The sequence below is a fragment of the Lactuca sativa genome, chromosome 4, assembly GCF_002870075.4.
Source record: "Lactuca sativa cultivar Salinas chromosome 4, Lsat_Salinas_v11, whole genome shotgun sequence".
Taxonomy (NCBI): Eukaryota; Viridiplantae; Streptophyta; class Magnoliopsida; order Asterales; family Asteraceae; genus Lactuca; species Lactuca sativa.
The window spans coordinates 77,732,904-77,748,423 of record NC_056626.2 but is presented as its reverse complement, the minus strand read 5'-3'; positions in this window follow the sequence as shown (position 1 = coordinate 77,748,423).

The following is a 15,520-nucleotide window of genomic DNA, read 5'->3' as shown; positions in this document are numbered from 1 at the left end:
ATTCTCCAAAAAGACTGGCAAAAATAATTGGGGTATGAATGCAGAAAAGAAGGTGGGGTTCAATAAAGGCAAACTCCGATGTTTTAACTGCCATGAACCTGGCCATTTTGCCAGAGATTGCTCAAAACCCGACATAAGAGAGAGCAATTAAAGAACAATGGTGCCAGTAAGTAACAACAGGGGAGCTACAACTAGTATTCAAACTGCAAATCTTGCTGTGGTAGCACAGTCATTTGACTGGGATGACCAAATTCATGCTCTAAACATCTCAGAACCTAAAACTGCGCATCTTGCCCAAATCAATGACAATGAAGAACGAGAAGCTGAGATGGATCCGAAAGAGGAAACGATGGCACTCCAGTTTGCATTCATGGTTCAAAGTATCCCAGAGCCTGCAAATCCAGAGTTCAGTGAAAATATTTTCTCTAAATCTTGTATTATACCATCAAATTTTTGCGTGATCAAATTGAAATTATAAAGAGAGAGAACAAGGACTTGAAATATGAGGGGTACCAACTTAGAAAAGGTCAGAAACCTTTAAAAGAACAACTAGAGGCCAAGTCTAGTGATTTTGATAAATTGCAAGAAGAGTATAACAACAAATGTGTCAACTACAAATATCTTAAGAAAGAACTTGAAGTTGTGACTACAGAGCTTGACATATTGAAGACTCATTTTGCAAATGTTGAATTTCATTTTAAAAAATTCGATGTGTCAAATGAAAAGGTTGCAACAATAATTGAACACCAAATGAAATGGAAGGACGAGAAACAAGTAGGAATAGGTTATGAGAGTGTCCCTCCCCCATTCAATCACAATTATCTTGTTTCTCCATTAACTCAAGTTGAGATTGACCGTGAACCATTTATGGTTTATGGTAAATCAGATGCTGAACAGGCAATAGATTGTAGTGCTAGGAATTTAGATACTAATGTTTCTACTTCCGATGGAGATTCATTAGTAAGCCAAGAAAAGCAGGAGAATGGAAGAATTGAATTTGATAATAATTGTGTGTCGAAATTTGGTGTTCCTTTTTTAAAAAACTGATGAAATTGTTTTAGATGTTAAGATTGATATTTTGCTTGGTGATAATGTGGTGGAAAATATTAAAACTTCTCATGATTATGGTGTTATTTTTTGAATTCTATTAAATATGAATATGTCACTAGCACTTCCACTTTATCCTCGCCTGCCACACAAACTGAATTATGCACCTGCACTTGTGGAAATAATCGGAAGGTCAATAAGAGCATGAAAACTGTTAAAAGCAGTACCAAATCTTCTGAAAATAAACAAATTTGTTTTAACTGTGGTACTGTTGGTCATATCGCTCGAAATTGTTCCAACCAAATGTTTGTGCATTTTTCAACACCGAGGAAAGAAAATGAGTCTCGAGGAAGGTCTTTAACTAGAAAGTCCTCGAGATCTCTTCTTCGTGAAGATGATTGGAAAATTCATAATAATGGAAAAAGGGAAAATGCTAGACAGAACAAGCAGGTTTTATATAAATTTGCTACATGTGCTTTGCCAAAATCGACCATGGGTAAGCCAAGGTCCATTTCGTCAAAGGGTGCATCTGGATCTTCGACTACTTATAGCCGAAAATCTAAGCGCTCAAAGAAGAAGAAAAATGTTCTTAATTCACCTATAAATATTTCAAAACCTAACTACAAATGGGTGCCCAAATCTATAATTGCCCAATCATCGTCTTCCTCTGAAAATGTATCTGATGTAAAGTCACAAAAACAAAATGATAAATCTGTGAACATTAAGGATAGACCCAGGACTATAATGACTTGTGTTCCCAAAACTAAATAAATCTCGCTCATTGTGCTGGAAAAGCTATAGAGGAATGTTGTCAACCTTGGTATGTCGACATCGGTTGTTCTAGGCACATGACAGGAGACATCTCCCAACTGTACAACATTCAAAATTTTAATGGGGGATATGTTTCCTTTGCAGGAGGAGATGGCGGCAAAATCACTCAGAAAGGAACTGTTTTTAATGGAGTGCTGAGTTTCGAGAATGTCAATTATGTGCCAGAGTTAAAGCACAACTTGTTAAGTGTCTCTCAGATCTGTGGCAAGGGTTATTCAACACATTTCACAGATAAAGAATGTCTAATTCTGAAGCCACTCATAGTTATCCCAGATGAGTGGATCCTTGTTAAATCCAAACGGGACGACAATGCATACATTATTGAAATGAACAATAATCTTCATGAACAAGTCTCTTGCCTCTTCTCAAAGGTTGCAGAGCACATTGCTATGTTGTGGCATCGAAGACTCGGACATGCCAACGCAAAGAACTTGAATCGACTTGCTAAAAATGAAATAGTGCGTGGGATTCCTGTTAAAGATTTCATCACATTTGAAAAGTGTGTGGCATGCGCTCAAGGAAAACATCACAGAAAGCCACATCTACCCAAACAGGTCAATTCAATCAACCAGGTGCTCCAATTATTACATATGGACTTATTTGGTCCGGTCAACGTTCTCAACATCCACATAAATTCATATTGTCTGGTTGTGGTCAACGACTTCTCGCAATTCACTTGAGTTTTCTTTCTATCCATCAAAGCTGGGGTCGCTGACTTGATGAAGAAGTTTATTGTGATGATAGAGAACCAAACCAACCAACGGGTGAAGACGCTTAGAACTGACAACGGGACGGAGTTCAAGAATGCTGTCCTTGATCATTTTTGTGCGGAAAAAGGGATCGTGCGTTAATTTAGTACCGTTGATACACTGCAACAAAATGGTGTTGCTGTGCGGCGAAATCGAACGTTAAAAGACGCTACAAGGACAATGTTATGTGACTCCAAACTTCCGGTTTTCTTTTGGGCCGAGGCGATCAATACTGATCAACAAAGCTCAGATGAAGACCCCGTACGAAATTCTTTATGGTGACAAACCATCTGTTAGTCATTTTCGGATATTTGGCTGTCCTTGGACCCTCCTTCATCTGGATTCCAACCCTAAATTCAATGCCAAAGCTAATGACTGTTATTTTGTGGGGTATGCCGCTCGCACTGCATATAGGGTCTACAACAAGAAGACAAAGCAAATTGTGGAATCCTTCAATGTGCGCTAGTTGGAGGAGAACGAGACAGATGCTAGAGTAGGTCCAGATTGGCTATTTGACTATACATTTCTGTTCAAATCGTTCAATGTGTTTTCAGATGATCTATTTGGTTCCTGTTCTGGATCGAAGACTATGATTGAAGATGAGGACGAAGAAGTTATTTATAGACCACTGGTGGTGTCTTCTAAGACTCCTTCAGTGGAAGCATGTGTTCCAAGTAATTTGTCCGGTTCTCAGAATAAAGAAAACAGTCCAAATGCTGATGCTACTCCACTTACTCCTAATGAAAGAGAGGTTATGTCCAGAGATGCTTCCATTGATACTTAATCGTTTATGAAACTTCTCTTTCTTGATCTGATTGCTAACGAGTTTGTGGCGAGTTCCTCTCATGATCCTAGACCTTCTGAGGTGGATCAATCAGCAGATGATGGATTTGTCAATATTCACAATCTTCCTGTATCACTCAATGACATCAACCAGGAGCTACCTTCCAGAATTCAATGAGATCACCCAATTGAAAACGTCATTGGCCAGCTGGGTGATGGTGTTCGAATGCGAAGTTGGAATGGAGATGTAAATACATGTCTCTATTCTTGCTTCATATCTCAAATAGAGCCAAAGAATATTCAAATGGCTTTGAATGAGCCCAGCTGGGTGGATGCTATGCATGAATAATTAAATCAATTAGAAGAGCTTGGGGCTTAGAAGCTGGTTGAATTACCTAAGGGAAAGAAGTCACTCGACACACGCTGGGTATATCGAAACAAGCAAGGTGATTCAGGGGTTATTGTGCGGAATAAAGCCCGATTGGTTGTTCGTGGATTTCGTCAGATTGAGGGTCTTGACTACACCGAAGTTTTTGCTCGAGTAGCTCGCTCGGAGGCTATTCGCATCTTCCTTGCATATGATTCCTACATGAACTTCACAATTTACCAAATGGACGTCAAGATTGCCTTCTTGTACGTCGCTGTGAAGGAAGAGATTTATGTTGATCAACCTCCTGGGTTTGTCAATTCAAAATTTCCAAATCACGTCTACAAGTTGGACAAAGTTTTATATGCGTTACATCAAGCTCGAAGGGCGTGGTATGCTACTCTTGCGAAGCCTTTGCTTGAGCATGGCTATTTGCAGGGGACAATTGATCAAACCTTATTCATTAAGCATGTTGGTTCTGATCAAATTCTTGTTCAAATCTATGTCGATGATATCATTTTCGAGTCGATGAGTTCAAAACAATGCAAAGAGTTCAAAAACATTATGAAGAAGAGGTTCGAGATGAGTTCCTTGGGGGAGATAACCATGTTTTTTGGGCTTCAGGTCAAACAAGAATCAACCAGGATCCTGCTACATCAAGCTAAGTATGTTGAAGATATGCTAGAGAAGTTCAGGTTTCGAGATGCAAAACCTACACTGACGCCAATGGCTGAGAGACCACTACTGACTCCAGATATTGAAGGCGAATCCGTAGATCAAACCGAGTACATATCAATAATCGGATCGTTGATGTACGTAACCGCAAGCAGGCCAGAAATCATGTTTGTAGTTTGTCAATGCGCACGATATTAGGCTAATCCAAAACTTTCACGTCTTATTGCTGTGAAAAGAATCTTTCGGTACCTCAAAGGCAGCCCAAAATTGGATCTTAGGTATCCGAAAAATTCTGAATTTGATTTATATGTTTTTGCTGACAGTAATTGTGGAGGTTGTGAGCTTGACAGGAAATCAAAGTCTAGAGGATGTCAATTTCTCGGTGATAGAATGGTGTTATGGCAGTGCAAGAAACAACATACCATCTCTACCTCAACAACAGAGGCGGAATACGTAGCCGCTTCAACTTGTTGTTCTCAAGTTATCGGGATACAACATCAACTCCTAGATTATGGTTTGAATTTTCTAGAAACCCCCATTTTCTGTGATAATGAGGCTGCAATTCAAATTGCTAAAAATCCTGTCCAACACTAAAAAACCAAGCACATCGATATCAAAGTGCATTTTATCAGAGATTGTTATGAGTGCTCGCTCATCCGGTTGGAACAAGTTCCCACTGCTAACAATGTGGTGGATTTGTTCACAAAACCTTTTAACAAAGCTCGATTCGATGTGCTTGTTGGATTTCTGAAAATGATACGCTTTGAGGACTAATTTTTTTAGGTTATTTTAAATTTGCGCATATAGTTTTCATTCTCTTCCATGCACAAATTTAGGGGGAGAAATAAACAAAAACTAAAACAAAAAAAATCAAGAATCCAAAAATATTGTGTGTCTTCCTTGCTTTTTGATGTTGTGATGGGAAGTGATATGAACTTAGTGATAACAGGAAATTTGAACTTGTGTAAGGTATCAAAGTTGAATTGTCTAGGCTCTGTGTTCGATGCGCTGGTAGGCACGAAAGTTTTAATTTGGACTTGACTAGGAACAGATGAACTTAACGAATTAAATGACTTGACAAATCTTGACCTAGACAGATCCATTTAGCCTGACAATATGACGCTTGGATAGGTTGAGCAGAGAGATATACATGGGAATCTGCGGATAAAATTAAACAATCAATATCTAGAACCGTGGCTTAACTCTTCCTCGATGTATGGACTTTGTCCTTAATTCAAATATTGAAGGGATGGCCGAGAAATTTCGATAAAATAGGTCTGCAGAAGGTTATTTCTTGCTTTCTCTCTGTTAGTCATATGTTGCCTCTTCTGCGTGATTGGAAGATCCGACTTGGACTGCAACATATGCAACTCTGTCTCTCTGCATATCCTTCTACGCAATTCTTTCTACCTATTAGCCCTATGTTGTCTCCTTTGTGTGACTGATAATCCGACCTGGTACACAACATATGCACCATTATACTTCTCAATCCCTCTGACTCTGGTTAGACATATGTTTCACTCTCTGCGTGATTGGAAGATCCGACCTGGGTGTACAACATATGCACTCGAAATCTGTCTTCTCCCATAATAATTGTCTGCTCACCTAAAGTAAGGAGTGCCTTGGAAGTTCTTGATAGTTGGGGTATATCAGGAAGCGGGAAACGTGTTCTAATACATCTAAAATCAATCAATAAATAGGTTGTCTGTAGATCTCGCTTCTTAACTTAGGTGGACAACAATATCCCTGGTCATCGTCAGATGAATGGTCATTAGGAATTTGGTTAGAATTGCAAAGTCAGAATGTCCTGTCACTTGCAGTATAACCTAATCTTGTCACAAAATTTTCGTGTTTAAGTGGACCACAATACCAGTGATCGACCAGATCTATTCATGAAGAAGAATGTACTGATAAATGGATTCAGGCTGCGTAAGAACTTTGATCCCAAACTCAAATAGTATCATCTTTGGTAAAAGATAATTAGTGTTAAATCGTTGATTATTATTTTTATTATTTTTTTAAAAAATCCTCAAAATGTATTATTTTTAAAAATTTTGTGGTATTGGACTTGGAGTTGAAGTGGGCCGCCTATGAGCCTTGGACCAGGTATAAATACCCATTTACACGACAGTAAACACTTTATGCTAATCTCTTCTTCTTTACGACTGTAAACTTGCTTGTGCTCTCAAAAAATCACTGTTCACCGACCCACAAAATTCGTGATTAATCTTGAAATTGACTGTTCGAACGTATAGCTATGTGCATTCCGATCATCACGAAGGTGCTCTAACAAGAAACCGACTTTGGATCGAAGCTAAAATCAAGAAATGGTTTTTTCGGAGTTTACGTTCAATGAAGGGCTTACAGCCGTAAACCCCCTTTCCAGCTAAAAACTCATTTTTGGTTTAAAAATTAAAGTCAAAATCACATCTTTTGCACAAAATATATGTATTATTGTTGTTTTCTCACTTGTCCCAGTTTATGTAGGTTAAAATGGCAGAACTCAAATTTGCAGAAAGTCACAATCTGGCGATCCTATTGGCTGAACCTCCTGTTGCTCACAATGAATTCAAGTCCATGATTCATGGCATGAAGGAATGTTGCTTGGCTTCAACTCTAACTTTGAATCCAACAATTTATCAACGCCTAATCAGAGAATTCTGGAAATCGACAACAGTAAAGAAAGAGGATGATTTTGTGTTCATTGAAGCTCTCGTTAAAGGTTGCAAGATTATTGTCACGGAGCAAATAATTAGAGATGTTCTAAATATTGATGACCAATCAAGCTTTCCTACAAAAATTGAATTGGATCAAGCTCAAGAGCTCCTACGTAAAATGGGTTATGAGGGAGATTTTCCTCCTACCTTAAAGAGGCTACTACCACCTTATTGGAGGTTTTTAGCTCATGTTTTTGTGAGCTGCATTTCAGGTAGAAGATCGGGTGCAGATGCGATCTCATTAAGAAACACAGGAGCTATTGCTGCTGGACTCGACTTTAACTTCTCAAGGTTTATTCTGGATGAGCTTGTTGTGAACATACAAGGAAAGACAAAAGACAAATTTTTGATGTATCCGAGGTTTCTTCAAATAATTATCAATGAACAGTTTCCGGAGATTCCCAAAGAAGGTGAAACCTTGGACATGAAGTCTCTTGGTCCAAATACCGTTGGGTTGATCAAGCAAAACCGTAAGGGTAAAGTTACTTTTGAAGGAAAATACCCTCTGGTGAAATTCGGCATTTTCGTAGAGTCTAGTGAAGCTTCTGCATATCATGAGTCGTCTGATCGTATGACAGTTGATGATGATGTGATTACAGTGTCGGACCATGAAGAGAGTAGAGTTCCTTCGGTTGCAACTGTGGCCGAAGAACATGAGTTGACATCTGTGCATGTTCAGAGTGACTACAGTAAAAGTGAAGATGCTGATGATGAAGATCTTGAAGACGATGATTCTGTTTTTGGGGGCAATTTGTCTCCACATGATGATTTAGAGCTTGATCTGAGCTTTGTTGACAACTTCTGCTCGTCACACGAAGACATGGAATCACTCTTTAAAAATTTTGGTAATGATGTTCAAGAAGCAACACCTCCATTGGTTAATTAGACTACCGACACTTCCAATCCTATGGATTCGACTTCAGGGATTCCTCCTCTGAATGTTGAAATTCCTACATCTGTGGCGTCTGCGAGTGATCCGATTGAGACACATATCTCTGTGCCTTTATTGAAGAGAAGAAGACTAGATCCAAGGCCAGGGGTACTGATTCAAGATTTGATCCAACCTGTTCAACCCGTACTTACTACTTTAACCACGAATCCAACCATTACAACTGAACCTGATCATGAACATCCAAGAATGACTTTTGAAGATGGGAGCTCTTCAGCTCTTGGGAATGTCTCCCTTACAAGACCTGACCATGATATTGCCTCTGAAAGGCTTGCCAGGTTCTATGTGGAATTTGAAACAGACCTTCCCTCTCGTGAAAAATGTATATCTATAGGGGAAGGCAGCATGAAGGGGGCAGACACATCAAAACCAGAGCTCAGGGAGGAGATTACTGTACTCAAACAGAAAATAATCGAAAAGATCTTCAAATTGAGGACCTTGATTCTCATATCTCTATGCTCGAAGCTGAAAGTTCCTTAAATTATTTTGAACTTTAGCAAGATAATGCTCAGAAGACCAAACAAATTTCTGACCTCCAACTCAACCTTGGTGCTCTTTCAGCTAGCTATTTTGATCTGAAGAATAGACTTATTGTTGAATTTGGAGATAAGTTTCAGACAGCAGCTGAAGGCCCAAGTGTTTCTCAGGACCCTATAACTACCCCAGCTGCTACTCCAACTTTTGAATAGACTGATAATGTGCCAGTTAGAATGTGACATTCCCAATTTCACGGCCAGAAAAGACTGATTTATTTATGCTTTGTTTTATAAAATCAGAGTAATCCTTTTATTAATAGAGTTGCGGAATTTGTTCAAAAAAAATGATAAAATTTATCAAAACATTTCTCAAAGAGAATGTATTTTTATTAAATAACAAAATCTTGGGATGTCATGTTCCGATACATACCAAAAGCATAAACAGTACAATATAGACCTTACAACATAACAGTTATTTATAACTACTGGTCTATAATCCGAAATCTCTCGTCAAGTCATCCGACTTATACTCTTGTGTCATTACCTGTAATACAAAGAAAACCGAGTGGGCCAGGCTTGGAAGCCTGGTGAGCATATAGGGTTTTCAACCCACAATGTTATATATATATATATATATATATATATATATATATATATATATATATATATATATATATATATATATATATATTAGAACTCACAAACTTATACAATTTCACCATACAAAACAACTTTTATCCCACCCTGTCGATCCTCACAATGACACGATCTAATCTCTCGTATCAAAATTTACCTCTTTACCTGATCCATACTCATGGATCTAAAACTAACCTCTTGATCTGATCCATACTCCCGGATCTAAAACTAATCTCTTGATCTAATCCATACTCCTGGATCTAAAACTGTGCCCAATCCATACTCCCGGACTAGGGACAATTAACTATGTCTTAATCCATACTCCCGGATTAATAACAAGTTTATCTCGTTTATTGACAGTATTGTTTTCGAGACCCCTCTCGCAATACGTGCCAATGAGTTTTTAGAGTACACCGGTGAACATCAAGTTCACAACACCTACAAGTTGCGAGCCTGCTAGTGTTCCAATGGACTGTCTAGAATAGTCCGTGGTTGTCATCCCTACTCTGCTGAATGACGGTGGGCCATCGTTTGGGTAAAGGTTTCACTCATTTTTCACCTGACACCCTCATCTCAAGATCTATATCACCTTTTATCTCCTTATCGAACTCATCTTTTTATCACACACCAACTATCTCATCTACCCATGTTCTACCTAACATATTTGTAGATATAAAATACATATACAGTTTAACTCATTTAAAAACTATATAAAACATCCATTCCACACTCATCTCAAATAAACAAACCATATATAAACACATAACATGTTTCTCATAGCAAATACTTCATATTTTATATGTTAGAAGAAAGTGACTACACATTCACTCATAACATAGATATAATACATTCAACCAATACTTGTATTAAAATCATGTTTATGAAAGGGACTATACACTCACATGATAAGACGATGATCGGAAAGCACTACAACTCTAAGAGTAGTATTTCTTTGGTGAAACCGGGATATCTTCTCACAAGCAGAGCTTCAGCTCGGAAACACTTTTCTTCTCGGGATCTTCGGGGCTTCGGGACTCGCTTCGGGTCTCGGGATGATACTGGAGATTCGGGGGGTTAAAAGAGGGCTTAGAGAAGGTATTGGGAGTGAGAGAGTGATAAAGTAGCAACCTAAATCGGCTGCCCTTCGATTTCTATTTATAGGGCTGATTTTCTGGATTCACGTCGTGAATCTCAAATATTCACGTCGTGAGCTTAGTCGTCATCAGATGCACCATCGCAACTTGTGTCTGTCAGGCTCCAGAAGGCATCAGAAGTCAGTTCACGTCGTGAACACTGTTTTCACGTCGTGAACTCTGACACAGCTTTGGGGTTCACACCCCGAACTTCAGAAATTTATAACTTTCGCATACGAGCTCCATTTTTGACGTTCTTTATATTCACACGTAGGTGAGATTATGCTCTACAACTCTTGTTTATACTTTGTTGGCTAATTTTGACTTTATTTTTAATATATTATTAATATCTTATTTTTAGTAGGCCGGGACAGGAAAACTCCGTTATAAACTCAAAACTTCTTCATCTGTCGTCCGTTTTCGTCTGCCTTTTCACCGTGGGAATACTATCGACGAGATCTTCAATTCATGTTTAGATTGTTTCGGCTAAATATCGCTCGATCTCATATTCGAACTTCGGGCTGTACACTGTTAAGTCGAAACAAAAAATCACAACTTCCTCATACGAAGTCAGATTTGGGCGTTCTTTTCATGCACACTCTCGGTTTAACGTATTCTACGACTTTCGTTTAGATCGCTAAAGCCAAATATCTCTCTATCGTAAATTCACTATTTACGTCGCGCCGTGTCGTGTCGATTCTGTTGCGAAACTTCGACAGGTCATAACTTCTTCGTTATAACTTGGATTTCAGCATTGTTCATATATCCGGAACCCTTGTCACGACCACTACAACTTATTTAAGATTATTCATTCTAAATAATCTTTTATCAAAAAGTCACTTTTGATTCTTATCATCTCTAAATTGACTAGCCCGGATCTACGGGCGTTACATAGAACCACAACGGTTGTTGACCGTTTTGAGAAGGAACCAGAACAAGCTCCACCCCGAATCACTATTAAACAAGGAGGGATAACGGTTACGTCTCAGAAAAGGGGAGGCTTGCTCTTTAAGAAAAATTCTGATCAGAATGTTCGTGATGATCATCCCCAATTAACTGTGACTGAGCTACAAAAGAAGAAGTTCCAGCATAAATATGGAGATCGGTCAGTAATATGTATGTGGGGCTTTCATGATAAAATCAACTGCTGGGTGGTCAAAAGAAAGAGAAACACCATGCAGTATTACAAGCATCCAAATGATTTCTCTTCGCTTACCAAGGTAGATCTTACTGAATTGTCTACTGCTCCTTTTTACAATCCTTCCAATGATCCTCGGGCGATAGATTTCAAACACTTTTTGGAAAATCAGGTGAGGAGAGGATTTGATAGTACGAAGACTGCTAAACATGTGTTTGACCCGATCACCAAGAAGGCTATTAAAAACGTCATGTGGCCTCTTACAAAGCAGTTAACAAAGATTCCCATCGTCAAAAATTTATGTGATGGTTCTTTGGACAACATGTTGTATTGGGTATATGATTTAGTCACGACCCCAGTGGATATCAAGTTTAAAGATGTTGTATTCTGTCTAATCGATAAGAGGGATCTTCTACAATTTGGTAAGAAGGACATTCACACTTTGGCAACTCATCAAATAATTTGTGAGCAAGAAGTTCTGGAACCGGCTGCAAAAGAATTCACGAGCATGATTTCTGAAATCATTAGAAAAGAAATGTGGTTGGGAGCAATAGGAAGATCTGATGTGCTAGTAATTGAAAAGCACTGAGCTTATGCTAGCCTTAAACCAAATGGGAGATTGAAAGGTCATTATTTGTGGTTTGGGCTAGGCAATCTTTTGTATAAGTCTTGTTAAGTTCTTGGTCATGTTTTACTTGTTTTGTAAGAGTTTACGGTTGATCTAGTGTGTACGGCCATAAACTTGTTTACGGCCAACTTCCCCCTATATATAGGGCTTGTCAGTGTCTTGTCAGGTTGTTGACGAATCATAGAGTCTCTTACTGTTTACGACCCCAAGATGTATTAAACATTTATATGATATAAAACGTGTGCATGCTTGGATTATTCTATATTCTACTACATTCTTTGTTTGCTCGATTGATATTTGTCTAATCACTGTTTGGATTCTCAGTTTGAGGGACCTTACACAAATCATACAATGTTACGATGTGTGTTGAAGCTATAAAATACAAAGCTTATTACTTTAATGTTTTTGTAAGTGTTTAGATATTGAAATGCACATTATGACTTATAATATTTTATTTACTCTAATTTTGTGTGTGAGTTATCCGATCTAAAAGTGTTGTTTGGGAGCTAATATTTTATGTGTTTTTGAAGATAAAAGAGTTAAAGATGAAGATTGGATCGTTGTGCGTGTGATATGAAGTGACGTTTGTCATTGTTGTTTTTTTGCATATAAATAGTTGATTACTAAGGTGCTGTTTGTTTTTTCTGAGGCAAAATGTCTGCAGTCTGCGGACCATATCTGTAGACCTCTGCAGTAAAAGAGGTGGACCAAACGTCTGCAGTCTGAAAAAAGAAGACTGCTTGTTTTTTTAACATTTGCGGACTACTAAAATAAACTGAAATCTAAATAAACTGATTTTTTTAAACTTCAAAGTGATTTTTTAATATTTTTATGATTTTGTTATAAATAATTAACGTATATATTTGATAAAAACCAACAACTTTGGTTGCAAAGTTATAACTAAACATTATAAATAGTGATCAAAGAATTTGATACATAAATGGATGGAAATAAACTTTGATTTTATCAATTAAATCCATTAAAAACGTACCATAAATATTTTCTTGATAAATTGACGATAGTGTATTAAATAATGTTTTACAAAATTTGACAAAAAAAATAAGAATATATTATGATTTTTTTTTCATATTTATATAAACAACTTCAACGACTATTATTGTAATAAATCTTTATTTATAAATTTATCAAAAATATCATGTTTGTATCGTCGAACGTTTTTTTTTTTTAAGTTTTTAATTTTTTTTTTCAAATTGTTTATCATTAATAAAGTTAGAAAAAATATAAATTAAAAAAAAACTTGTAAAAAATAAAGATATATATGTTTTTTTAGGCTAGAAGATGTCTGAAGATGTTAGAAGACTCTGGTCCACATCTGCGCCAAGAAGAGGGCGCACAGACATTTTTAGGTCTGCAGTCTTCAAAAAAACAAATAGTCTGCAAAGGCTAATGTCTGCGCGTGGTCTGCGTGAGGCAGACAGAAGAGGCCACACAGATCTGCAGACAAAAAACAAACACTACCTAACATTTTAAATGAAAATGGTGTTGTTATGGAAATACGGCACTTGTATATCCGTCTTTGTATTGTTTACTAAAAGATAGTAAGAAATATGGTTCGTATATATTTAAAAAACGCCAGAAAGAAAAAATGAACATAAGTTGATTATTTTTACCAACTTAAATAATAATATGGGGCTTGAATATGTAGATAGACGAATTATCATTTCAAGAAAAATATATGAGAAAAGTTCATTTTAGTATTTCAAATGCTAAAATGTTAAAATCGACAAAAACAATAATTCAAAATTTAAAATCTTGTAATGCAGAACAAAAGTATAATGTAGACTTTTGAAGACTACATGGCTAATACTATAAATACTCTTCTATCTTTTTTAACTTCACACCTTCTGATTTTTTTCTTCTGATTTTTTTTTGTTTTTTTTTTGTTCTTTTTTGTTGTTTGTATTAGTTTATTTATTTATTTATTATTATTATTATTATTATTATTATTATTATTATTATTATTGAAAGAATGTAATATTTTCAGTAATCCTTGAGAAAAAAAACCGATTAAGGGCGAAGCCCGAATTCTTCACTTGTTATTATTATTATTATTATTATTATTATTATTATAAATTTCGATAACCATATAAAAATTCGGACAACATTTTAAAATTCAGATGTCATTTTAAAATTCGGACGATATTATAAATTTGAATTACATAATTAAATTAGAACGACTATGTAAAACGGATTGATAATCGTATAAAAATTTGGACAACATTTTAAAATTCGAATGACATTTTTAAATTCGGACGACATTATAAATTTGGACGACATAATAAAATTCGAAAGACTATATAAAACGGAACAAAAACAAAGTTTGTCTTTATTTATCACGGTTATTAATTGGTTCAATATTACATTTGCATAGTGCGTTATGTGGAAAGAAAGCATTTAGTCGGGCAATTGTATACCCATGTTGCCAAATCTTCTGATTTGTATGTACGGAGAAGCCTGGATAAAACATCAGACATTGGATATGCTCCTTGTAAATCAACCATTATATGATTGTTATGGTGACTTGCAATTTATCAATAAATTTTAATGGTATCGGTTTGTTTTTAAAATAAAGATAAACTTTACTTTTATTTCATTTTATATAGTCGTTTGAATTTTATAATATTGTCTAAATTTTAGAATGTCATCCAGATTTTAAAATGTTGTCCGAATTTTATATGGTTATCGAAAGTTATAATAATAATAATAATAAGATATCAAATAAAAGAAAAAAACAACAAAAAAAACAAAAAAGGAAAAAAAAAGAAAAGAAAAAGAAAAAAAGGATATCAAATCAAAAGTAAAAGACTGATTAGATTGCGGGTAAAATTGGTTAAAAGAGGTACTTAGTACAACCCTTAATGTTTAAAAATAAAATATATATCTATAAGCACGATCACATAGGATTTATAGTTTTTTTAAAATATGTTGCTAGAGTAAATTACACAAATGATCTTTATGGTTTGAGGTAATTTGCACGTTTAGTCCATAACTTAATTTTTTTAACTTGAAAGGTCCTTACAGTTTGTTTTTGTTGCACATTTGGTCCCTATTTTACCTAAAAAGACTATTTTGTCCTTGATTTTTTAATTTCTTTAAATAAGGTGGGGTAGGTAAGGTAAGGTAAGGTGAGATGGAAGTGGGATGGAGTATGTTTATTTAAATAAATTAAAAAATCAAGGTCAAAAAAGTCTTTTTAGGTAAGACAGAGACCAAACGCACAACAAAAACAAACAGTAGGGACATTCCGAGTTAAAAAAATAAGTTAGGAACCAAATATACAAACTACCTCAAACCATAGGGACCATTCGTGTAATTTACTCATGTTTCTTTTGATGTCAATTTTTTTTTTCCAAAGCATGAGTTTAGTAGT